General features: G+C 47.3%; 1 protein-coding gene and 1 long non-coding RNA gene across 10 annotated transcripts in view; one reads left to right on the forward strand and one right to left on the reverse strand.

The window, feature by feature from the left end:
- DAB2IP (DAB2 interacting protein) overlaps positions 1 to 26498 on the forward strand; it is a 186364-nt gene that overhangs the window by 97551 nt on the left and 62315 nt on the right. Inside the window, exon 1 of one of the 9 annotated variants that reach the window (XM_086858333.1) lies at positions 20680 to 20891. The exons of the other annotated variants lie outside the window; for them this stretch is intronic. The gene's annotated coding sequence lies outside the window, so the exon portion shown is untranslated. Of the gene's footprint in view, positions 1 to 20679; positions 20892 to 26498 lie in introns of those variants that run through there. 9 annotated transcript variants of the gene reach the window in all.
- On the reverse strand, positions 16505 to 21872 carry LOC147649733 (uncharacterized). Its single transcript, XR_015278230.1, has 2 exons — positions 20919 to 21872; positions 16505 to 19431 (listed from the first exon to the last, which is right to left on the reverse strand). It is a non-coding gene; the product is annotated as an uncharacterized LOC147649733 (long non-coding RNA).

Genomic DNA, 26498 nt, shown 5'->3' on the forward strand with positions numbered 1-26498 from the left:
TTAGCTTTAATCCACGTGTGTTACATAAGTAATTATACGAGAAAGGGCTGTGGCGTGCCTTGTGTGTGATTGATAATGTGTAGGAGGGCGGCATTCCCTCATTCCAAAGGATGGAAATGCAGTAGGAATTAGAAAGCCAGAGCTATGCTATCAGGCTGTGCCCTTTGCTCACGTTTACAGATGTCTCTGGGATTAAGCTGGTGCTGTAGCCTCTCCCCCCAGTCCAGGGGGGATTTCCCAAATCCCCATCCCAGCCCCCAGTGCCTCCTCTCCGTAGGAATCCCTGTGCAGAGCGGGCCTGCGGCAGATCCCAAATGATTTACATAACTCGGCTCTATGTACCTTGAATTATTAATATTTTGCTGTCCTGGCTGTGTGGGGAGATTTGTTCCATTAGGGATGTGTTTGTTGCTATATAGTAGCACTTTAGATGATGGGAATCCACAGAGAGAGAGAGAGAGAGAGAAGGATTTACATGTTAAATTCTTTTGGTGAGAGCAGAGTTTTTACCAATGCCTGGCTCTGAGGATTGGAATGAAAGGCTCAGGGCTGCTGTTGCTCATCTTGGGGTCTGGTGTTTATCCTCTGCCTGGGCATAATCCCCCTGGGCACCAAGCAAGGCCAGGAGCCATCAGGATGTGAATAGTTTATATCGTGACATGGCAGCGTCCGTGATTTCCCTGGATCGTGGTGTCTTCTGCCTTTCCCCAGTGCTCCCAGGAAGGGTGGCGGTGTGAGTTGTTTGTGCAGTGGCCGTGTGGGTGAGCCCAGGGTTTGTCCCACAAGGTGTTAGTTAATTAGTTAGTTAGTTAGCTAGTTAATTAGTGACACAGGGCCACGTTGGGGGGTGTGCCTTGCAGGGTGCTGGCACCCCGAGGCTCCGCCGGATGCTCCCGGTGCCGTCCCTGAACGGGATACTGCATCCACAAAGGCTCTGCAGGAACCCTCTCCAGCTCCCCTCAATTAATTATTCACTGATCATCACTCAGACCTTATGGATTAGGGAGCGGAGTTGGCAGGGGGTGGATGGAAGATGGAGCAATTTGGATTGCAATTAGTATTTCATTTCTTCCCTTGCTCCCTGTTTGCTTAAATTGGAGATTGCATCTTAGCACCACAAGGATTTACATCCCAGCAGTGGAAGTTCCCTGTGCACCAGAAACCAGCAAATCCACTGCAGTCCTTAAGCTTCCCCAAGGAACCCCTCAGTTTGAGAAGTTGAAATATCAGGGGAACATGTTTTCCTTAGAAAATGGTGTGAGGGAACAGCAGTGCCTGGCCCACTGGAGCAGGGACTTCACCAGCCATATCCCACTCTCATGATAGCAGCATTTGCATGTTATGTTGTGCCTCTCCATCCTGAGGGAGTGGCATGAATCTCTGCCAGGGAGGATTTAGGCTGGATTTCAGGAAAAGGTTCTTCCCCCAGAGGGTGGTGGGGCACTGAACAGGCTCCCCCAGGGAATAGTCACAGCCCCAAGGTTGCCTGAGTGTTTGGACAATGCTGTCACACACAGGGTGGGATTGTTGGGGTGTCTGTGCAGGGCCAGGGATTGGACTGGATGATCTTTGTGAATCCCTTCCAGCTCAGGATATTCTGTGATTCTGTGAGCCCTTATCTCTCATCTCCCCTTGCCGCTCCTGGAGTGTGCTCCTTGCCAGGAATCCTCTCTGGGAGAAGGAAAACCCATCAGGGTGAGCAGCCCCAGAGCCCCAACGCCACCCCCAGCCCAGTCACAGACAGTGTCACTGGAAGTTCAGTCATTGCAGCAGTCACCAAGAACTGGGAACTCTGCTCCACCAGGGAGACTGTGTCTAATTTTGAAACCTCGAGGGTTTTTTTTATTATACCAGTAAGCACAGTCTGGGTCACACTTTGCAATAATTATCCTGATGTCTGAGAGGTTGTTAGAACATCCCTGGAGGAAGGGGCCTGGTTGCATCAGAGGAGAATTTAGAGGTATATGCTGGCAAACCTTCAGCACTAGAGATTTATTTAAGTTAGTTCTTTTAATTGCTTTCCAGCATCCCAATTCTGTTATAAGCTCTTTGAGCCATCTAGGGAAGTGAGTGTAGCTCACATTAATCTCCTCAATCCTTCTTCCTCTAACTAGTTACTCCCAGCTTCATTTGCACGGGCATTTGAGCCCTACAGAGCGGGTAATAATTTTGATTCTGTTTAAACATGTTCTAACAGAAGATATAAGATAGGAAAAGCCATCAGCTGACTGCAGCATTGGATTCTTTTTTAACTCGCATCTCTTAAGCGTGCCTTATGATCTTTGTATAACGCTGCTGCCTCCCAAGTCTGTTGGCAGCTCTGTGATATGTATTCATAGAGCAATTCCAGTCCTTGAGTGAAGCCTGAAAGGAAAGGGCAAAGAATTATTTGTCTTTTTTTTCATTATCGCAGCCCTCTTGTACCTGCTCTGACACACACTTGAGAGAAGTTTGCCTTGATGCCTTTATATCTGAAGCTTTCTCTCTGTACGTGGTGTCTCACCCTCATTAGATAAAGTCACTCATGTTGAGGCTCTCCCTCACTTTATTAATCTCAGTCCCAACCTCTCACACAGCAGCAGAGCCTCCACACACCCTCAGTTACACATTGATAGCAGGGAGGGAGGAACACAGGGACTCCAGCACGTCCAAGGGGTGGCCAAAGAACGAGGGCCAGCTCCCTGTTATTCCCTGACTTTGGAATTTTGTTCTCTCTTCTGAACAGTAGAAAAAGTTTTGTTGTCTTAAAAAATAACAATAATCCTCTTTGAGTGGTGTGAAGGTTTTGGTCTCAATTACATCTCGTATCAATGAGTTCCACAGACAGACACTGTCTGATACATAATTCATAGAATTGACATTTTTAATCTATTAAGTTCGTTACCTTTCATTTTAGTGATTTTGGCCATTTTGGAAAGGACAGTAAATAGAAACAGGCAATTCATTCCTGATTTTGCCATGCATTATTTGCTGATAATGTCCCATCGTGTCTCCTTGTCTTTTCCAGCTAAAGACACTCCTCTGGAATTGTTATTTTTTTATCACTTTGAGCCATTCCCTACTCAGTGTGTTTGCTCATGTACAGTGTTATATTTTTGGAAGGCACATCTTTTCTACACCTGTTTTCCTTGAAAGCACTGGCAAATCTGTTCTGGGCAGCTGCGAGCAGCAGGGCCAAGGGCTCCAGGGCTCCCATGGGGACAGGGGTTCCAGGGCTCCCATGGGGACAGGGGTTCCAGGGCTCCCACTGGGCCAAGGGCTCCAGGGCTCCCATGGGGACAGGGGTTCCAGGGCTCCCATGGGGACAGGGGTTCCAGGGCTCCCACTGGGCCAAGGGCTCCGGGGCTCCCATGGGGACAGGGGTTCCAGGGCTCCCATGGGGACAGGGGTTCCAGGGCTCCCACTGGGCCAAGGGCTCCAGGGCTCCCATGGGGACAGGGGTTCCAGGGCTCCCATGGGGACAGGGGTTCCAGGGCTCCCATGGGGACAGGGGCTCCAGGGCTCCCATGGGGACAGGGGTTCCAGGGCTCCCATGGGGACAGGGGCTCCAGGGCTCCCATGGGGATAGAGGCTCCAGGGCTCCCATGGGCAGAGAGGCTCCAGGGTTTCCTTGGGGACAGGGGCTCCAGAGCTCCCACAGGAACAGGGGCTCCAGGGCTCCCATGGGGACAGAGGCTCCAGGGTTTCCTTGGGGACAGGGGCTCCAGAGCTCCCATGCCTTCAGCCCAGGCACATCATGACCTGCTCCCTTTCCTCTAGCATCCCTTTCCATCCCTGAGACTCTTCATCCCTGCTTGTGTCAGAGGAACACATCCTTTTGTTCACATGAAGGGATCTGGAGTCAGCATTACACAGAGGAATGAGATAAAAAATAACAGAGCCAATAATGATGGGAATCCCCCCACGGAACGGGAGTGCAGCCTCTGGAACAGCAGCTGCAGCAAATACATCCAGGTTATCTGTGGCTACTTTGTGCTGAGAAGGCTTAGGTGTAATGAGAGTTGCTGCATCCTGGGAACCTCAGCAATGAATAGTGACATTTTCCAATAACAACTTCCAGAAATGGGGAAAAAAACCATCCTGTGTGTGAATGTGGCCCTGAAGGACAGCTCAGGGATCTCCTCCCTCTGCCTCACAGCTGGACTCAGGTCACCAAGCTGCTTTCAAGCAATGAAAAGTAACACTTAATTGCTTCAGTCCTGTCTGAAAGCTCATCAATAATTTCCTGGGCTGGCTGTCCTGGCATTGGCATTCTGAAACTCACGTTAAATTTGATTATTTTTTCAAATTAACATGCAAAGCATGACTTGACCTAAATAATTCCACCAGTCCAATCATAAGTCTGAAGGTTTTGGAAATAAAAAGTTCCCTTAAACATTGAAGAGAGGGATTTTTTACAAGGGTGTGTAGTGATAGAACAAGGGGGAATGGCTTCAAGCTGACAGAGCACAGATGGGATATTGGGAGGGAATCCTCCCCTGTGAGGGTGGGGAGACCCTGGCATAGGGTGCCCCTGAACCCCTGGAAGTGTCCCAGGACAGGCTGGACAGGGCTTGGAGCCACCTGGGATAGCAGAAGGTGCCCTGCCCATGGCAGGGGTGGCACTGGATGATCTTTCAGGTCCTTCCCAACCCAAACCAGTCTGGGATTCGGTGATAATTCCACAGCCCCTGATTTCTCACAGCCCATTACCTGCTCCAAATGAGCCCGTGGCATTCCTGGTGCTGCAGTCAGTGCCAGGCTGGAGCAGTGTCAGAGCTCCCAGAACAGGCTGTGCTGTATCACCTGCATCTTGGCACTTTTATTTCCTGCAGTGTGATGTGTTGAAACCACAGCCCCTGTCACCGATAAGCTGAGAAAGCATCACTCAGCCCTGAGTGGTTTTGTGGACACTTTTCTTCCTCTGACACGTTTTTCTCTCTATAAATGTCAGTGCATAAAGAGCACAGGATTCAATTTGATTTGTGCTCCTGGTGTTTGGTACATAAAGAACAACTTGGGTGTCAGTACAATACATTGGAGGAAGGGACTCCTCCTAACTATGTTCAGCTCTAAAATTGAGTTAACATAAAGAGAGCTTCAAAACCCATTGGATGCCTCTGGAGATGAAATAGTTTGAAACAGTGATTACAGCTGTTCCTGGCACCTGACCATTATTTACAGCTATTTGTGAATCTTCAATATCACACTCATTTTGTCTCACCTGAAAAATCTACTGAGAAATCTTCATTTTTTGTTGAAAAATTATTTGGGTGACTAATGACCCAATCGAAAAAAAGTCATCAAATGCAGCAGTTTGTGATGATGATTGATGTTGGGCTGTTTTGTCCATCTACCATTTCCATCAGAAAGTGCAGTGGGAAATGTTTTCTGTCAGTGCAGTGTCTCTGTGTAGGTGTTTGTTGTGCTGCTCCTGAGGTCACAGATCTCCCACTTTGCTGTGTCAGGGCATCCAATTCACAGAAAGTGCGTCAGGAACCGGCTGAAAGGTTCCACACATCCCTGCCATGGCTGGCTTCATTCTGCATTATCTGGAAGTCCACTGCTGGTAATTTTGGCCAGCAGTGGCCCCTTTTTCCAGAGCTCATCTTTGCTCTGCCCTTTCCCATGCTACAAGAGGTCACATTATTCCATGTCAATAAATTTGTGGAAAAAGTCTGGCTTTTTCATTTATGGCCATGAGCTGCTGCTGCTGCTGAGCTGGAACAAGCTGGGAACGTCCTCAGTGCTAAACTGTGAGATTGCATAATTATGGCTTACACAACAGCACACACAGGCAAACAAACCAGGGACTGCTATGTGGGATGGACTTGGGAGCCTGTGTTGGACGGCTTTCAGCGCTCGTGTTCCCTGCAGAAGGAGTTCCTGCTCCTTAATTTAGTAACCATATATCTGATTTTCACTTTTCTAGGGAAGGTGGGTGGGTTTGCTCAGAGTTTGGGGAATTTTGGCTTTCCCACTCTCCCTAGTGGCACGGGAAAGTGGAGCCTACACTGTGCTTTCCATCGTGCCTGTCTCCATAAGGGAGTGGTTTTCCCCCACAACAATTGGCAATTATGGTTCTTATTTTAAATAACATGAAAACAAAGCAGGCTGCTCCCATCCTGGACTCTGCAGATGGGCAGGGCTCTGAATCCTGCTGGAATAATCACTGATACTAATTATAGAATTCGGGGAAGACAGCGGGGCCAGGCAGGCTGGGCTGGGCTGGGCTGGGCTTGACCCAGCTGAGCTGGGCTGAGCTGGGCCAGGCTGAGCTGGGCTGAGCTGAGCTGGGCCAGGCTGAGCTGGGCCAGGCTGAGCTGGGCCGAGCTGGGCTGAGCTGAGCTGGGCCAGGCTGAGCTGGGCCAGGCTGAGCCTTCCAGAATGAACTCCAAAGCAGCAGATCTCTCTAATTTCTCCATTGTGATTTCTGCTCTTTGCTTTGTCTGTTTCCCTCCCCTTTGCTGCCCTTGCACTTCCAGCACAGGAATGTGTAGCAGCATCGTAGTAAGTGCTTGAATGGCTGGAAAATCCTTTCATGGCAAAGATGTGATTGTTACTTATTTATTTTATTTTTGGTTAATACGACTGGAATACAAATGGGGCTCTGGTGCCTAAGGGCCTTGCATTCTTCCAGTAATTCCTTATGACATGTGTCAGGTTGTGTTTTATTCAGGTGGGTGGTGTGATATTAAACAAGAAAGCAAGCTTGCATTTCTCTGCAGCTGTATTTATACGCACACTCCTGGCACAGAGCTGCTTATTAGGAGAATGTCATCTCCACAGTGGCTGTACCTGAAACAGTCTGAAAATACCGTGTGGGCTTTAAGAGAAATCATCTTAAATCAATCAGATCTCCCAACACCAGAGTGTCCTTCCTGCCTTATCCTTTGTCCAGGCAAAGATGAGGCTGCCAGAGATGTTCCTTAAGCAATGCTGCAGCCAAAACAGTGATGTCTGAATGGAATATCGATTTTCTAATTGCTGTGCTGCTGTTAAATGAGTTGTTCCGGGGGAGCAGGGGGAAAGCAAACTCAGATGCGTGGCTGGCTTTGCTTTGGCTCTGCTGAACACACCCAGGGTGTTAATGTGGGAAATTCAGCAAAGGGAGGAAAGTGGAATCCTTTTTTTGCATGGCACAGACATTGAGAGGGCAAATGAGACTCACCAATGGGACAGGCTTATTCTCTCACAAAGCACAAAACAACCCTTTGGCTTCAGACACTCGGGCTGCAGCCAGGGATAGAACAAACTGCAAAGCAGAGGCATCTTATGCAATAGTCCCTGGGAGGGGGCTGCTGCTCCCCCTCAGCCCAGCTCTGCCTGAGCTCCTCGGGCTCTCCCAGCCACAGCAGCACTGCCTGCTCCTCACACACACACACACAGGCACCAGAGAGGGATTTGTGCTTCCCTGGCACCTGTTTGTGCCTATCCATGGCCAGAGGGACTGTCCCTGGTACAGCCATGGAGGGATGAGCTGCTGGGACAAGTCAGCCCTTTGCTAGAAGGGGTCACCTGCAGAAAAGGACATCCCTGGGAAAGGGACAAAACTGGGAGAGAAATGAACTGAACCTCTCTGGCTTTTTTATTAAAGCCTCTGGTCAGGCATTTTGGAAAGTGAAATGCAGTCCCTGTAGTGAAATCTTTATCACAAAGAATCTTCCTGAGACAATAGAAATAGTTATCAGCTACATCTAACCAATAAATAATATTTCTTAATATAGTTTCAGAAAATGCAGCATATGTTTGTATGTTCAAACACATCCTCTTAGGAGAAAAATAGCTTCTTTATTTTTCTGAAGATTAAAATGCCAAATCAACTAATTACTTTTCTTTGAAAACCTCTACCACATAAAACACACACTCTCTCAGTCAACTAAATTGATTTATATTCCACCATTAATTCTTTATAGCCCATAATTTGCAGAACAACAAAGCTGGTTGGAAAATGTGCCCTATTAAGGGACAAGCAGCTTTCTGAGTAAGATGGAAATATGTTGGCATGGAAAAGAAACGTGGGTGCAGCTGAGGCTGGGGCAGCCCAGGGGCTGTGCTGGGGCACAGCCAGGGACTCGAGGCAGCCCTGGGAGAGGTTCCGAGCTGCTGTGCAAAATCCCTTTAAGCTGAGATGGGAATCAGCCTGCCTGAGGTCATGGGGAGGGGAAGGTCCATGTCCACCCAGCTGGGACAGTCACTTTTCTCCATGGAAACATCTTCTCCCAAGCTTTTGGATACTGTTCCTGCTGTTCAAACCCATGTATATAATTTAATTAGGTGCCATGACCTTTCCCTTTGGGTTGTGTTTCTATTGGTTTAAGAATATCTGAAATTTCTCCTAATGTCTCCATTGGTCTCATTTGCATTATCCATGGAAGATTTTATTTTTTATTATTGGGACAGTCTAGAAAACTGGAAATAAAATTAGGTTTGGGTTCTTCCAGTAAATACGTCAGTGACTGGAACCAAGATCGTGTAATGAAATTGGAATTTGTTTATTGCTGTTTTGGGGTAGTAATAAGATGACAATAGAATAATCCAGGTACAAAACTGGTGTGGTTTGGCAGATGAATGAGATGTTACATTAAGGGGTGTCTGCCAGGAGGGATTGAGTTGCATGGACTGGAAGTGGAATTGGAGGCTGAGAGGGTCCCACGTTTGAATGCTGCTCCTTCCTTGCCCTGGATTTCAGGTGGGATCACAGACTGCCTGTGAGGCTCAGGGCACTGCGTGATTTTTATGGAAACCTTCTGTTTGTTCCCTGAGATGGGAATCTGTCAGACACTGAATAAATGCAGGCAGAGCTGGCAGGGAGGTGTTACAGCACAGGAAACAGAAACACAGTCTTAAACAAATTAAAAAGATGGTAATTAACCAAATGAATTTCATCCTGGAGATAATCAGACGAATATATTTAGAAGGAAAATAATCCCAATTCTCAGAAAACAGTAATTAAAATATACTCATTTTTGGGAATGGTTAACAAGCTAAATTGGAGGCAGCAAAGTAGGCTCGGGCCCTGGTGGCTGCTCCTTGGGACAGCGTCTGACGAGGCCCTGATGTGTGATCTAAACATAGCCCTGATAGCATCGGATTCGGGCTTTGGGAAACGGCTCTGCCTGGGTAAGGAGAAGTTCCTGAGACGCTGAAGGGAGCGTGGAGCTCAGCACTGCTGTTATCTGGGTCGCTGACAGATAACAGAGGATGAATTTCATAACCATGTGTTTCTGAGGTGTCAACAGAGGGGAGGTGAAAGAATTTTGGGTGGATAATTGACAGGTAAACAGAGGACAAGGTGGGGAGATGCAGGCATCCAGGCATCGGGAATTCAGCCGCCTGCACGCACGTGGCAGTCAGAGCCCACTGCCCGGAGGAGCACGGAGAGCTCCCCAGCCCTGACCCTGCCTGCAGGATGTGCTGGAGGAGTCAAGCAACCAACAGGTCTCTTCTGCTTGCCAGGGCCAGCGGAGGATCCCAGAGCTGGGAGGTTCCTGGGGGAGCAGCGGGAGGATGTCGGGGTGCCTGTCGTGGGGATGTCTGGCTTGGGACAGGGTTTGTTCTCTGGGGGTCTTGGTGATTTCCTTTGGGGTCTCTGTGTCAGCTCAGCTGCTGCTTTTCAACACCAGAGATGGGTGTTGTGTCCACAAAATATTGACTTGTTCCAGGACATTGAAAGCTACAAAGTTTGGGGAATTTTTTGCCTTTCTAATAGTTGGATCTATTGAAGAAGAGCACAGAATTAGAAAAAAGAATATATTCATTTCCCAGAGTAAATTATTTTCAGGATTTAGTCCATGAAACACAAAAAACCTCATTGGGAAATTTGTCTCGTTTGGGTTCTGGATGGGCAGATGAAACTTCTGTCCTCCCAAATATGGATAAATACTGTTTTTCTAGGAAACACCCAGCTGATCTGATCATAGTGATTGTGATTTGACATCTGTGTGCACACACAATAATTACATTGATCTAATTTATTACTGAAACTGCCAGTAGGTGAATCGATGCTTGATGAGAAGCAGAGTGTTTGGGTATTAATTTCATTTTCTTATCAAAATGCCTGCAGAGAGGACAGATCATGCTGGGATGTGTGGGAAACAGACCTTTCCAGGATTCTGCAGTTTTTACCTGTCCAGTAAATGCACTGAGGGTGGGGAATGCCCTTGAAAGGAGTTCCATCCCCACAAGAGCCTGGACATTCCAAAGGCTGGACATTCCCACTCCAACCCTGTACCCAGTGTCTCAGATGGACTCAGCCCCATGAAATAAACTGTTAAACAAGCTGCTGCTAGGACTATTAATGAACCTGAGACCCTTAAATTGCATATTAGGGGATTTCTGTTGGATTAAACCTCCTGCACACCACAATGCTCTTAACTAGAATTTAGCTGCATACAAGAAAAGGGCTAAAAGCTGAATTAGAAAGAAAATGTCAATAGTAACCACATAAATTAGCATGCAGATTTATAATCTTTAATAATGGCTATTCTTTCAAAGAGTTTATTTTTTTTTTTGCCCTCACCCAAGCTTTAAATATTTAATTTTAAATTTAGATTTTTGGTCTTGCACCATCTAAATTTACAGCTTTGCCTAACAGTTCATCTGTTTAGGTGCTTCACTGTAGCCTGAGTTCTCGTCTAAAACAGAATTAGTGATGCAGAGGAACTGACTGTGCATGTTGAAGATAATGCTGGTGGTGGGAAATTAGTGTGATAGCTTGGAAAAGTGAGCTGGGAATGACCCTGTGGATACCAGCAAGCAACAAAACCTGTGATTCCCACTCTCCATCCGTCCCTTTGAGCTATCAGTCAGTCAGAAAACTGTGGGTACCAAGCAGCTTAAAAGTAACATTTAATGAATAGGAATTCTGTGCTCTTGAAATAAATAAATAGCCCCATTTTCCATCTGTTTCTGCAGCACACTGCCCCTCACAACCTCTTGTTATAGAAGGGCTCTTTTAGGCTGGTGTGTTTTCCTTCCCCAGCTAATTATGCACGGTTGAAGTGGGTGCTCCGGATTCACAAGTGACTGTCATTTAGGAAGTCGGAGTTGGGAGAGATACAGAGTTTCTTGGAACCCTTTGTGACCTTGGAATGTAGCAGACATTTTTCTTATTTTATTTTTCTTTAAGTTTGACTCCTTCAAAAGAAGACCTTGAGCCCTGCTCAGATTGAGCCAGCTCTGTCTTGCAGTCATTAAAGATTCAGTAGCACCTTTTAAGTCCATGTTAGGAAATTCAAATTTTTCAATTTAGTCAAGCTGTGTCTCCTTTTCAAGTACTACACTGCTCAGTTTTGAAGGTCTTCCAGGATTTCCAGTGGCTTCTTGCAGAGCAAGAGCCAGAATGTGTTGTTTTAATCTAAAACCTTAGGACTGCGTGTGTTCCGTGGCTGAGCTGCCTACAAAGGTAAAAATGTCACGTAGGCTAAGGAGGAGTCCCTCAGGTGAGCAAGGTATTTCTGCCGTGCTGCTGGAGTCCTTTCTGAGCGTGGCTTGGTTACTTATCTCTTATTTATTTATTTCTGTGTTTGGGATTGGACCAGAAGCAGAAGTCTCTTCTCTCCAAGGGCTCATAGCTTTTAAATATTGAAGGTTGAAACTCCTCGTGCTGAGCTAAACTGCTGAGCTAAACTGAGTGGACTTTGAAATATGCTTCAAGGTCTGAACTTTGTTAAGTGGCCCTTTCTCTATTTAGTCTTAAGAAGAGGAAAACTCTAAGCCTCTGAGTGGATTCATAGTCACACTTTAATTAATCATATCTTTACAGCATGCTGCCAGCAACTGTCGGAAGAAAGGAGATGTCTCTAATCCAAATTCACAACAACAACAAAATAAATGCACTGGAAATATCCCTGGCCAATAAACTGCCTCATCCTCTAAGAAATAATGCTTCCCACAGCCCAAACACAGAAAAACTGATGGGAAGCAGATTTCTTCCACCCTCAGTCCCAGTGCAACAAAACAAGGCCTGTTAGTGAAGCAAGAGTGCCAGGCAAACCTGTCTGTGGCACTGCAAAGCTGCTGGTCCCCAGAGCCTCTCAGACTTTTCCTTTCATGCCTGGACTCTCAATGTGCTCCAAAACATTGGAGATAAGTTTTTTCTCCCTCTTTCCAAGTGGTTTCATTTAGTATTTATTAATGACATCCGGAGAACAGGGGCGTGGTGGATCGTGTTGTGGTGGCTGCAGCAGAGCTCTGGGCTCAGGCTGAGGTTCTGGGCAACGGCTAAGTGCAGGAATTGCAGTGCCCTGATCTCTCCCAGCTGCTGAGCTCCTTCCTGGGATCAGCCCAGGTTCTCCGGGTGAGGGACAGTCCCCCTGCATGTGCCAGGAGCTCCTGCTCCATCCGGGCTCCCTTGGAGCCAGTGGCAGCTTTGGCACGGCTGCAGGAGGGGCAGGTTTGAGACATTAATTCCCCACTCATGCTGCAGCCAGGGGCCTTTGAAACCTTGATTTTGGGGCTGTATCAGAGAGATTAATCACAGTCCCAGCAGACACAAAGGTCTTTATGGGCTGCCACAAGCTGTGAGTCACCAAACTGAACATCCAGGTTGTTTGCAGCCTTCAAACACTTTGGTTCAGAGAGATTCCCTCCTCAGTACTGTCCTTGGCTCCAGCCACAGCTCAGGGGCACTTGCCCTGTGCAGCTTTTCCAGAACCTTCTCTGATTCATTCCATGCTAATAACATCCCCCACTTCCATAGAATTATTCTATAACTTTGACTACTTTGAGTTTTCACTAGTTAAAAGCCAGGACTTTCTTTCTTTCCTTCCTTCTATTTTTCCCCTTTTTGTGTAACGAAAATGTAGAAAGAAGTCTTGAAATGGTGTCACTGAGTAGGTAGAGACAGAAAAAGCTTCCTGTATTTACAGTTAAAATAGCAAAAACAATATTTTAAGACTCTTTTCACCCAGTTTTGGAGATGAACATGCAAATCTCTGTCACAGTGAAATATGCATAGAGATGTTTTTAAACTTTTGGTTACTATTATTATTGTTTCTTTCATCTTTGCTGGGGTGTGGTAACAGCAGTGTCACACTCCAGCCTGCTGTGTGTTTTCTCACACAAAGAATGATTTTCTTCTGTGAATGGAACGTAAGTTCTGGTTAACCCAGAGACAACAACACGCTCCAAGACAGAACGGGTGCCATTCCTGGTGGGAATGTTTGTGCCATGCAGGGAATTGGGAGGCAGTGGGGCTGTCCAGGCTGAGCCAGTCCCAAGCCTCACCTGCCTGTGGGACATTGCTCCTGTGGGAGCTGGACCTGGCGGTGGAGACACATCTCCAGAGCCTCTGGTGCCTGGCCTGCAGGTCCCTTGGGGCAGGACAGCTGCTCCAAAGAGTTCCTGGTATCTTTTCAGGGTTCCAGGCAGGAGGGTTCTTCCCTCTTTCCACCCAGAAAATGATGTTTGATCTGATCCAGCTGCCCCTATTTGCCTTCTCCTGTGAAGTTCTAGTTTAATGAGTCCAGAAACTCAGTAAATTTTAAATTCATTTCAAGTGCGGTTTGAAAACAGAGCCTTGATTATCAGGTATATGGATATGTAAAAGTTCCACGTGACCTTTAGAGTATTTCCTTGCCTTTAAATTAACTTTGACTTGTATAAAAGTAAAGATTTTCTATGTGTTTTATTTTTGGGTTGAGGATGGATTTAATTTTGGGGGTTTTAAATCCTTTAAGCTATTTGCCATTGTCAGTTATGTTTTTTAATCAGTCTCCTTGTCTGAGGACTTCTTCCCATCTGATTTCCAGTGTTGGCAGTGTCAGCTCCCATTAGAAATACAGAGCCTGGCACGTCTCACATTCCCTTGAACAGCTTTCGCTTAAAGTAGTGGGGAATGCTGCATCCTGGTGCTGGAAGGGACTGCTGAGAGCAGACCAGATGCTTTTTTAAATATCACCTCTCTAGGTTTGTCCAGAGCAGATAAATTCACTGTGTGCAGAGGGAGAGTGTGGCCACTGGTGCAGAGAATCAGGGCCTGAGGGGCTGGGACAGAGGGGTCACAGGGCTCTGAGCCCTCAGGGCTCCACACACCACAATTCCCTTCTCCTGCCTTTCCAGGGATTTGCCTGTTTGCTCCCTCGGAGCTGCTGGAGCACATTCCCACCATAGGTCAGGGTGTCCTTTATTGAGTTGTGTAAAAGAGTTGGGCAGGTAATAACAAAAATTTGGCCAGGGTGCATCACTCTGGTGTTACTCAGGCAGTGCTGCTGGAGCTGCACCATTTCCCCCTTCATTTTCTTCTGTAGTTTTCTTCCAGCCAGTTGTCTCCACTCCCAGCCAGATGTAATTTTCTTTATACTTTTACCTGAGGCTAGAAAATGGAAACCTCCCATTCTTCCTAGGGTAAGTGAAACTTTGCAGTTCTTCACCATGGAAACCAAATTAGTTCCCAGTGTTTAACTTGCCTGAAAGTCCAGATGCTCTGTTTGCCCATGACTTTTTGGGAAGGCTGTAACCCAATGTCTCTGTTGTGGCCAAGGCAGAAGGAGGCTGGCAGCATGGAGGGTGACCAAGCAGCCAGAAACCAGAGGGGTGACACAGAGCTGTGTCAGAGTCAGCAGTGTGTAGATATAGATATAGATATAGATATAGATATAGATATAGATATAGATATAGATATAGATAGATAGATATATAGATATAGATATAGATATAGATATAGATAGATATAGATAGATATATAGATATAGATATAGATATAGATATAGATATAGATATAGATATAGATATATTTATCAAGTTATTGATCCTGCTCTTGCACTGAGCCTCCTCCAAGACAATTGTACCTTGCCTACAGGAAGATCTCAACAGGGAAGAGCTCCCTGGCAGTGCTTTTGGTCATTAGACCTCAGAGTTCTAATGTCATTTAGCCAAGCCAGTGGGTGACACCACAGAAAACCAGCCCAATCCATCCTGGGGTCTGTCCCCTGCCAGGGTGGGTTGGCTGCAGCTCATCTCAGCATCCTCTCTGTTCTGAGGAGAGGGGCAGGTTCTCCCCCCTGCATGGTGTGCTCCACCTCACTGCCTCCTGCCTGCTTAACAAACTGTGCTAATTGTCCAGCCAAAGCCCCTGGGAATGGGGACACACCTGCACAGGGGAGAACTGCAGCTGCCATCTGTGTCTGGGTCCCCCCTGCTCCAAGGAGCTGTCGCTGGAGTCTGCTCTGAATAATTCAGGCTCTGAGCTGCAATTTGTAAGATAAAGGAAAATAGAAAGTGCCTGTGGCTGTCTGCAGTGGCAGTAACTCTTCCTCCCGAGGTTCCCTATCCTGCCAGTGCCTTCAGGAGCGAGCTGGGCAGGAGCCCCCGAGTGAATACCTGCACACAAATGCTCCTGCTGGCAGCTCAGTCCTGCTCCCGTGTTTGTCCAGGTTCAGGGTTTTCCCCTGTTGCTTCCCTCCCGTGGTCTGTGTCATTCCAGTGGTGAACTCCTGCTGGAAACAGCTGCAGGAATGTGTAAATGGGGCAGAATGGAGCTCAACTCATTTCAGCTCCTCTATGGGAAATTTTTTAACTTGTGTGCTTTCACAGAGTTGCATTCAGTAAGCAAACCAGCCTGACACAATTCAGACGGAGGGAAGGAAGATCTGGTGACTTCTCTTCACAGTCAGGGCTGAAGAACTGCAGAGCCCAATCTACCCCACCACATCTTTTCTTTTATTTGAATCCATGGACACCTGTCACAATATTTCTCTGAGCAGTATTTCACTTCATTAAGTTGCATTGTTAATTGTGAAGGTCCTGTCAGTTTTTATCTATTGTTTCCTGCCAAGTGTTTGAAACAATCAGAGGTAAATTATGCAGCTCTTTCCACATGGCAATTTACTGAGGGGCATGCAGTGGCACAGGATTAACAGAAGTTACAAGATAAGGAACAGGTTGAGGTTTTGCAGCAGCAAAGGGATGGTGCTTTACACCTGCCCTTCCCAGGGACACCTCCTGCTTGGGGTTTTGCTGCGTCTTGCTGCCCTTTCCCTTCCTCCACCCTGGCCCTGCCCAAAACACACATCCCTGCGGAATCCTGGAATCACAGAATGCTTTGGGTTGGAAGGAACCTTAAAACTCATCCAGTCCCACCCCCTGCCTGGGCAGGGACACCTTCCACTGTCCCAGGTTGCTCCAAGCCCCATCCAGCCTGGCCTGGAACACCTGTGGAGTGTTTTTTCAGTGTTGGTACCTTGCCGTGCTTTGTAGCCCCAAGCACTGTGCAGTGTTAGTCTGTTCCTAGGGTAAAGTGATGAAGCAGAAAGAGTCTTCAAGGCTGCTGATCCATTCCCATCAGGATCAGCAATTTTCTGTGGGGAGACAGAGATTCGTTCCTCATCTCAAGGAGGGCTGTGAGGAAGCTGTTAGCCTTGATTCACTCAAGTGCTTCTCTTCGGGAAGACATTAAGCTGTGCCAAAGTGTTTTGCTAAATAGAGGAGACCTTATTGCAGGAAACTTTAAAGGCACATTTTACAGCTTAAATCTACCTCTGAATGAGCCTTGCTGACAGAAATAAAGGGAATAACAGACTGATGCATGCAGAGTTGTCTCATGATTTTTAAAACATAAGGTCATCATTTACAAACTTGGCTCCTTCAAGTTAGGGATTCAAATGCTTATGTAGGTACATAAATAAGTGGCCTAGTTTTCTGGGATGCTGAATCCATTAAAATCAATGGAAATTTTGCATCTCTGAATAAAATGTCACTTATTTTGCTAGCTAATTTTAGGTACCCAAATACAGAAACTTTGATCTAAAAGAAAAAGATTTTTTAAAAAGATGCTGAATTTTTGCTATGCTTCTGAAACACCACGCTCCTGTGTTGGTGTTCCAATTCCTCCTTGAGGCCTGGCCTTTGGGGAAATGCAAAGGAAATCTGGACTGAGTCCTGCATGAAGAATTCACCTGGAATCACCTCGGTGTGAAAGAAGGAAGGTCCTCACCTGTGGAGTTTGCAGTGCACCCCATCCACTCTGCTCAGAGCCTGGGCCCAGGTTCTGGGAGAGGATCCAGCAACACAAGTCCAAGCCTGCTGTAACAATCTCCCCATGGGATCAGGAATTCCTGTAAAGGTATTTTTGGTGTCATCACGTTGGTCAGGCCAGATACAATCTCAGTGCATTGTCCCTGCAAAGAAGTTGCCACGTCGTGACTTGTTTTCCTGTTGGATCTGATCAGTGCTGGTAAGGTCAGTGTGGTCACAGTAAAATGAAGTGAGAGATCTGTCACATGCTTTGGGCTTGAGTTTTACAGCACTGAATATAAAAAACGAGAGGGGAAAGTGTCCTTTTGTCCTGTGAGGGCACTGATTTTCATTGCCTGCCACTGCTGTGCACAGGAGCTGCAGAACATTAGGTCTGAAATTTTACATCGAGGACTTTCCTCCTAATGAATTCTGTCTCCTGAAAGTGAGAGCTTCTCTCTTTAGCATTTGTGCCTCGCACTTGATCCTCAGCTTTTGTGCTGCTGCCCTGATCGTGTCACAGATATCCCTTCTTCTGTCTCTCCAGCTTCCCAGCTTGAGCAGCATCACGTTCAGGTTGCTTTTCCCCTTCCCTTTCCAGCCTCTGTATTTTCCACAGTGTGTATCCTATCCTGAGCTCCTCAGTAGCATTCAGTCTTCTCCCATGTCTCCTTCCTTCCCTGGCTCTGGGTTTCATGTCATCTTTGTGCCTTTTTGTCTGACAATATCTGTATTTGGAAACCAGAGCCTGTCCCTCCCGCTCCCAGCACTCTCCATTTGCCAAGCCCCTGGTCCGGGTCCAGATCCTCCATAAAGCTGTGGGTGTCCCAGCCTTGGAAATGCTCAAGGCCAGGTTGGACAGGGCTTGGAGCCCGGGGATTGTGGGAGGTGTCCCTTCCACCCCAAACCATTCTGTGATTCTGTGAAAAACCAGAATGTTTTCTGTCCTCCCTCAGGACCTGATCTCCACATCCAGTGTCCTGGGCAGTTCTGTTCCTTTCACATCACCTGATTCCCACTTAGATCCAGCAGTGATGTCTCCTGCTCACACAATACCCTGTGTGAAGAGTGAAGGCCATTAACTCCGTGTCACAAAGTACCTCCTGCTCCTCTCATGTCAGCAGGAAAACTTTTCAGCTAATTCATAATTTACTATGTACTTCCAGATTAAGAAAGAACCTGGAATGGCTTACACACACAAAATATTCAAAGGCCAGAGGGACCATGCAAAAAGGAAAAAAGTATTCATTTCAGTACATTTATTTTCCAAGAGAACAAAAAAAAAACTTCTTTTTTTTTTTTTAAACTGGGTCACCACTACATCTGCAGCACTCAGCCATTTTCCATACGGCACGATCACCCACTCTGTTTATCTTTAGGCAATATGCTCTTGCAAACTGCCAATTAATTGCATATTTGGTGCCTGCTCTCTCCCAGCATCCTGGATAAACACGGCAAGGCAATCACGGGGAGCTGCTCTTGGCTGCCAGGGGAAGGAAATCTGTCATTGTCTCAGCCTTGTTATCTGCAACCAAGGCAGACTTTTAGCAGCGTTCTACTTGTAAACACCCTCTTTAGACACCTTCTGATTTCCAGAGATGGCTCGTCAGCCACTCTGCTGTGCTACCTGCAGCTTCTTAAATCATTGCTTTCCAAAATGTTCAGTGCAGATTGTCCTTGCTAAAAGGGCCACCGACACCAGTAAAACGTGGCGAGAAAGTCCTTAAAATGAAGAGGTAAAGCTGAATCCAAATAAATGCAGGAGACAGAAAAGGGGAGAAGGGGATGTCAACACTCTGCTCTGTTGTGCTCTGAGAGTTCTTCCTGGGGATTTTGTCAGGATTGTTGTTTGGAATGTCTGGGGAACAGGTCTGGTTGTGATGTGGCCTTTTCAGAAAGGTCCAGTCTGTTGGTGTTGGCCCAGGTCCTTCTCCTCCACTCTAAGTTGGAAGTATCTCCTACTCTGTGGAAGATTTGTGTAAATCTATATCCAGAGAAAATGATAAACCCTAGGAAATCCTCTCCATGGCATGCAGCATTTTCTGGCAGGCTGTACTTTTCCTTTCTGAATAGTGGGAGGTGTCCCTGACCATGGCAGGAGGGATGGAGATGGGTGATCTTTAAGGTCCCTTCTGACACTTAATTTCTGTCCCTATTGAAATCCCAAGAGAAGGCTCTGGAGAGATGATCCTTCCTTGAGTTGGGATGGTCACCAGCAGATCTTCACTCTTTCTTTATTTCCATCACACTTTCAAACTGAGTGACTTCAAAAGAGGCTGACTCTACAGTGGCTGCAGAAGAACTGGGACAGAATCTTCTCCTGGGGCAATCCTCAAGAGGATTTAACTGCCATCCTGACATTGAGTTGTTGGAAATTAACTGTTGCTTCCAGGCAAGGAATGATGAATGGTCTGAAATGAGGAGATAAGCCTGCATGTGGATACATTCTCCCAGGCTCTCATGGACCTTCAGTGTTACAAGCAGCTGGAATAATTCCTAAATCAGGGAATATTTGATGCTGGGTCAATTCCTATTTTGATATGCTCATGTACATGGAGAATAAATAAGAATAATTACTTTGAACCAGTGTAATTAGAAAAAAAGAAGCTCCTTGTGTCTTAGAACAATGCAGACATATATTTGGGAGTCATAGGGGATTGTGGGAAATTAAACAAAATATTCCAGGTTTTTTTCTTTTATTTCTGTCATATACCAGAACTTTCTCATTGACAGGGTAAAGTGGAATCTGTTGGATTGAGCCTGTTTACCAGGTCACTGAGGATTATTGTAATATTGGACTACACTGGAGATGAGATCCATGTGTTGCTGTCAGGGACTGTAGTTTATTATCGCACTGGGGATGGCTAATAATAAAAATTTAGATTTCAGGCAGATTTGAGGAGAATGTGTGTTAATTCCCATGTCTCTGGTTTGTGGACAAACTCCCATGTGCCTGGACTTCTTCAGCATTTAAAATGTAACTTGTAAATACCAATGGAAGGAGGCTGCGAGCTGAGCTGACAGCAGTTATAGTTTGAGCTTTAAAGATTAGCTGCCTTCAGGAAGTAATAAAGATCAGAGCTGCTCGATCCTGGTGCAGTTGCCTATGGAAAGAAGTTGACACTGCAGTGACAGGCTTCGGGAGCAGCGCTGTGTCTGGGGAAGGTTTGGGAATGTGCCCTCATCTGACACAAGCAGCATCGCTCCTGCCATCCCTTCTCCATCCCTCCTCACATCCATCCATCCTCCTCACATCCCTCCTCCCACCACTGCCCAGTGCTCGGCAGTGGCGCCTGGCCAAGTGCCCCCAGCAGACAGATGTGGTGGATATGGAATGTTTTGGAAGTGATGTGACATAGTTACTGCATAAATAAAGAGGAAATCTTAAAATTAATTAGAGGTGCAGACAGAGCAACCCGTGCTCAAACTCTCCCTTCTTACCTCTATATTTGTTGTTCTGCACTAATTATGTATGAGACAGAAAAATGCTGGATGAAGTTTAATTAGGAGTGAGCTGCTTTGTCATGTAAACTCCGAGCTCAGTGTGCAAGGCTGGCTCTCCGCCAGGACCGGTGTGAGCTCCTCGGCAGCAGGGAAGGGGCTGGGAGCAGATGCCTCTCCTCCAAAACACGGAGCCTCGAGGAAGGGTTTGAATTACAAAGGAAGGGAAGGGGCTGAGCTTGCCAGCCCCCTCCTCCCCTGACAAAGGGCAATAGTCAGTTTACTTTCATAACCCCACTATCAGCTGCAGAGGAAGTTTCGCAGTCCGGGAGTCTGCGAGCGCTTCCAGAGCAGCTGAATCCAAAGCGGGCAGAGGCGGCCGAGGGAGGGAGCCGGGGGGATGGACTCGCCCCGCTGCCGGAGCAGCTGACTTTCCTGGGGACCTCGGCATTGCTTTTCTGTCCTGATCTTATTCTTCTGTCCTGGTCTTATTTCCCTGTCCCGTGGAGGCTTGGGTAAGTGCCTGGTAGTTTTCCACTTACCTTTCTCTTCGGTGCTTCACCAGGATCTGCCAAAGTGCAATGGCACTGCAATGACAAAGTGTTCCCCGCACCTTTGTGAGCTTGCTCTGGAGGTGGATGATCCAGATTGGAAAAGCTGGACCTTTAGTAGCTTTTTAATTGATACACTGCCTTTTCAAAAGGGACAGATATAGAGAAAACAGACTTCCCAGCGCGTTGTTTCAGTGGGGACTGCTGGGGCTCCGGCAGCTTGCAGTGTGCCGGATTTCCAAAGGCTGGAGCGCTGGAGCAGAGCTGTGCCGAGCTCTGTCAGGCACCTCGGTGCTGCAGATGTTTGTGCTGTTTCCTGTGGAATCAGCCTGTGGGGGTCGGGAGAGCTGCTCCTGGAGCCAGCCTCTGTATTCCATCAGCCGGCACTCGCGGGGAGAGAGGAGGATCAGGAATCAGGGGGGACACGGTTTGCTGGGAAGGTGTTTGCTCTGGGCCCTGATGCTCTTGCAGAAGGGATCCGGTGGATTTGAGCACGGATACCAGGCAAGCAATTCCCTCACATCCATGGGGAGCGTGCAGAGGGGCCAGGCAGAATTCACAGATTTTCCAAAGCCTTTGTAAAAGATGTGTGTGATTGCAAAGAAAGTGGTGGCCGTGCCTGGGGGTCGGGGTGTTTGTGTGCAGTCCCGGGGGGAGTGGGTGGCTGGGTACGTGCTAGGAGCAGACGGAGAACTTGAAAGGGAGATGGACTAAAACTTACGTAATGTGTGAAACCGAATGTCCTTTCCTGCTGTCCCTGCTGTGAACCTGAGAAGACTAACCCTGAAACGATTTTTAAAGCTGCCTTTGTTAGTCATCCTTTATGCAATTTGTTTCTTTATCATGTTTCATTTTGAGTACAAGGAGACAGGCTGGTTCCACTCCCCTCTCTACTCCTCCTCCATTGTTAGTCTCTCCCAGCTTCCCGTATGATTGTCCAGCTCTGCTCTTTGCAGACCCCAGCGGAAAAGGATATAGTTGAAAAGAAAGAATTTCAAATTAAAATCTGGCAAGTGCTTGTGTCCATATTAGGTTTCAAACACATTTCTTCCCTCCCATCTCCTTTTTCCCAAAAGTTGCAGAGTGGCCAGTATCACTTGCAGTACCTTAAACAGCAGTGGAATCCCTCTTAGCCTTCACAGCCATGCACTGGCCAATAAATGCAGCAAATAATAATCACAGCAAAGCTTAAAAACAAAGCATATTTACAATAATATGAGCAGCTTGGTTTAGTGGCAGGGAACAACATGAACTTTAAGATCCCTTCCAACCCAAACTGTTCTGGGATTCTGTGATATCTACAGCTAGGAATGCCTAAATATAATGAAAGCAGGGAATTCTTGCATTAAGCCTCATTCAGATTTGTGAATCTGGTGAGTTGTCCCAGCAATGACACTGAGCACCTACCCTAGGCAGAGCAGGGATGGTGGCTCAGAGCATGGGTGTAAGGAAAGGAGCGTGCAGGGGGGGAGGAAAGGTCATGGCCCCATCTCTATTGGTTCTCATTAAGCTGTAGCTTGATGAACAAGTGATAATTAATGGTTGTGTTAATGCTCAGAGGTAAGCTGATAGGATTCTCCTTGCTTCCTTTTGATTCTCAGCCATGACTTCAGTCCTTTCGAGCAGCACTGATGAAGCAGGGTTGGGTCTGGGTGATGTTTGGAGAGGCCCGGGCAGCAGCACGTGTGACCTTGTGGGTTGTTTGCACCTCCTGGCACCATCCTCCTTCCCACTGCACAGCAATTAGCAGTAAGTGTCCCTGGGCAGGACTGGAGCTCGGGAGAAGAGAGCTACCGTGGGGCTTGTGCACATAACAGAGCCTCTGGTGAGGCTGAGCCGCCTCCTGTGGCCTTGTTAGTGCCAATATTGGCCCAGGGAGATGCGAGTGGAGCAGGTGGAATGGCAGAGCTGGGGACAAAGGGGAACCCAGTTCCTCAGGAGACGCCTCTGTTCCCTCCAGTGACCCCTGTGCGTGGAGCTCCTCATCCCCGAGCCCCAGCGCCGTGCCTGGAGCTGGCACAGCCACTCAGCAGGCTGTCCTGGAGTGTGCTGGGGAAGCTGGGAAGATAGTGAGTGGGATGAGAAATCACTCAGTAATTCCCTGAGTTTCCTTCTGCTCAAACTGGCAGAAATAACACCTTTCTTCTGTAAAAGGCTCCCTCAGCTCCACTGGGTATTGCACAGAAACACCCCCCTGCTTTGCTTCTCTTTGACTTGCACCATTTCAGAGACCTGCAATTTGATGACAGATTTAATAAGATACAATTGTCACTTGTGTTGAGAGGAGACATTCAAAGAACTTGGAGTTGTATCACCTGGGATACCAACATGTTAAAGACATTGCTCTGTTCAGTCACAATTTTAGGTGCTGGAGACCCAGATTTTAAGACTTGTTAAGATCCAGACTTTAATGCTTTTAAAGACTCGTCCAGCAGATATTGATGGCTGAAAACTTGTTCCAATGGAGTCTCCCTTCCCCAGCACTGGTTCCTTCTTCCACCTCTTCACCATATAGGAAATTTCTGTCTGATTTTTAAGCAGGCACAATTCTTCTTCATGTCATCCCCTCCACTGTGGTGGAGGATCCTCACTGGAGGGGAAAATGGCCCCAGTTCCATTGGGCCTGACTGGGAGCTTGCTGGTGGCACTGGAGGCACTCTGTGTTTTGCTGGGGCTGTGGCACTGAGAGGTGACAGCCTCTGCCCTGCTGCTCTGGGAGGGTCTCACACTCCATTTCCCAGAAAGAGCAGGATGCAAATTGAACTGCTGCCATAAATTTACTGCAAAGACAATAAAAACAAGAATTAGACTGATAAAATGATTAAAAGCCTTAACAAAAGCCTCTAAACAGTTTGTCATATCCTGCAAGGTGATTGCCCAGGACACCTGCAGCACAAGCCAGCCTCTTCCAGCATGCCCCCTCGGCCAGGACATCAATAAAAATGAGGATTTATGAGCTCTGTCATGGGCAGCAAGCAAAGCATCGGGCAACAAATTAATCGCTGATTGCAGAGCAGTGCTGACTGGGAGCTTTCTGCTCTCTCTTGGCATCATTGCAAGGTTGTTCGTTAAAAAATTAGTTTGATAAAGAGACCCTTGACTCCCAGTGTGTTCCTCTGTTACCTGCTCACCAAACACAAGGCACTGCGAGCTTAAAAGGTGCTTTTCACTGTTCAAGTGTTCCAGCTTTTAGTCATCAGAATCTGACAGCGCTCACAGTTCTCTGTGCTTGTCTGTTCCTTCCTATCCAGTAATTTTGGGATTACAGAATTCCAGTTTGGGCTGGGAGGAGCTGGACACTGCTGCTCTACTGGAAGCACTTGGATGCCAGAGCTGTGTGTTCCTGCTAAGCTGCTTCCCTTTCCTACCACAGAGGTTTTGCTCATTGTTCTCTAATTTCAGTGGGCAGGAAAAAGCCCACTTTTGGGTTCTGTTGCCTGCCCTGTCCCCACAGCTGGTGCCACCATTGTCCCCAGGTTCCTACCAGGACCAACTTCCTTTGTTCTGGGCAGCTCCGCAAGGTGATTGTTTCCACACTAATTTTATTTCTCCCTGCCTGAGACCAGACCATCATTTCCCAGTGACTCATATCACCTGTTGATGGCCTTTTCCTGTTCCTCACACAGGGGCAGCGCAGGGTGGGATGGAGTTGGTGCTGCTCAGGTTAAGGAACGCTCCCACCTTCCAGCAGCCCGGGAGAGCTGTGGGTGACAGCCCCGTGCTCCTCAGGCAATGGGGAGAGGGAGCTCTGTGGGGACAGCATCATGTGTTGGGGATGTTTTGCCCTTGTTGTGCCAGACTTGTCCCAGCTGATCCCATCCAGCCTGATTTGCCCAGGGCTGGTTTCCCCCGGGAGCCTCGGGCTGCGCACGTCGCCTGGGAGCAGATGCTGGGCAGACCCGTCACATTTCAAGGCGTAGCCTCGGATGAGCTCCACAGGACGAGCTGCCAGCAGCTCTGCTTGAGCTGCAGGCTCAGTTTGGTTCATCAGTCTTGGCTCTTTTTTTTTTCCCCTTTCTATTTCCTTTTTTTATGAGTGCTCTTACATCAGAGCCGGGCTCTGTTGCCCATCTTCGGTGCTGGAGGGTGACATCTCTGCTCATACTGACAGCAGTTGTCAGGCTCTGGACAGGGAACAGGGCATTCTCCATCTCGGATGGAACAGCAACAAGAAATTTCATCACCTAGGTTTCAAGAAAAATAAACTGTGGCTGGACTTAAAACCTAGCGGTGAGGACTAATGGAGAGAGGCTTTTATGAGCATTAAGAATATTTGTAGCTAAGCAACCAACATCAGCAAGAAGAATAAATCAAAAGTTTCAGGGCTCTGCCTGTCTGCCTTCAAGGGTCAGGAACTGTATTTTCCCTCTGTTAACAAGATTACCTTCCTGCTTGTTCTGGGATACTGAGCTGGGAACAGGAGTGAAAGGACAGAGAAGAACCTTGCCAAAGGCCATCAAGCCAGCCAGGCCTCCCAGCAGCTTACAGGAAAAGGCTCTTGGAACAGTAACGTCTAGCACATATAGATAATATTTTCCAATTACTCTTGTAGTAGCTCTCCTAGCATCAGAGAGGGACTCTTTATCAGGAAGTGTAGTCACAGGATAAGGAGTAATTAGCTCAAAGCAAGAGACAGAAACACAGCAGAAATTTCTCCCTGTGAGGGTGGGCAGGCCCTGGCACAGGGTGCCCAGAGCAGCTGGGGCTGCCCCTGGATCCCTGCAAGTGTCCAAGGCCAGGCTGAGCAGGGCTTGGAGCAGCCTGGGATAGAGGAAAGTGTCCCTGCCATGGCAGGGGTGGAATTGATTGAGCTTTAATGTCCCTTCCAACCCAATCCATCCTGGGACTGTGTGATTCCAGGCTCTCTAGCAGGCAGCAGCTCCAGACCACATTCCATTCCACAGGTGGCAGAGCTGAGTGACTGCATGACTGTAGCAGTTTTTGTTTGAAACGGTGAATCCCTGTGGCTTTGTTCACTTTCTATATTTTCACAGTTCCTGTTGCTCAGGGTGCCCATCCTATTGCTGCAATTGCAGCACAGATCCAAGGCCTATTAGATAATTAAGCTTTATTTTCTACAAAGATATTATGCAGTGTTCTTCACTGGGTTTCACCAGAAAACTTAGAAGCAAGACATTTTACTTTAAAATATGTTTTATTTATAAAAAGAAAATTTCCCAGAAATACCAATGAGAATGGCAACAGAATAATTTCTCAGTGGATTTTTTTTTTTTTTTTTTTTTTTAATATATCATCTTATAACCTCAGGGTATTTTCCATCTCTGCTTTTTCCTCCTGCTTGGTCAAGAGGTGTTTGGAAAAGATGCTCCAGTCCCTACCCAGTCCTGTCAGCCTCATGGGTCACTGTGAGCGCCTCTGTGCCATGGGAAGATCCCCTAAAAGAACCAAACTCTTGGAGTCCTGAGCCCCCTCTGCACACCATCAGTCCAGGCCTCAACTAGAATTATCAAGGGCTCCCAAGACCTCTTTGCTCTTGAAGTTGGTGTTAATTATAAACCTTTTATTAAGGCCCGATTTCCCAGTATTTCTATGGAACTGCATTATTGTTTT

The sequence above is a fragment of the Cyanistes caeruleus genome, chromosome 20, assembly GCF_971803275.1.
Source record: "Cyanistes caeruleus chromosome 20, bCyaCae1.hap1.1, whole genome shotgun sequence".
Lineage (NCBI taxonomy): Eukaryota > Metazoa > Chordata > Aves > Passeriformes > Paridae > Cyanistes > Cyanistes caeruleus.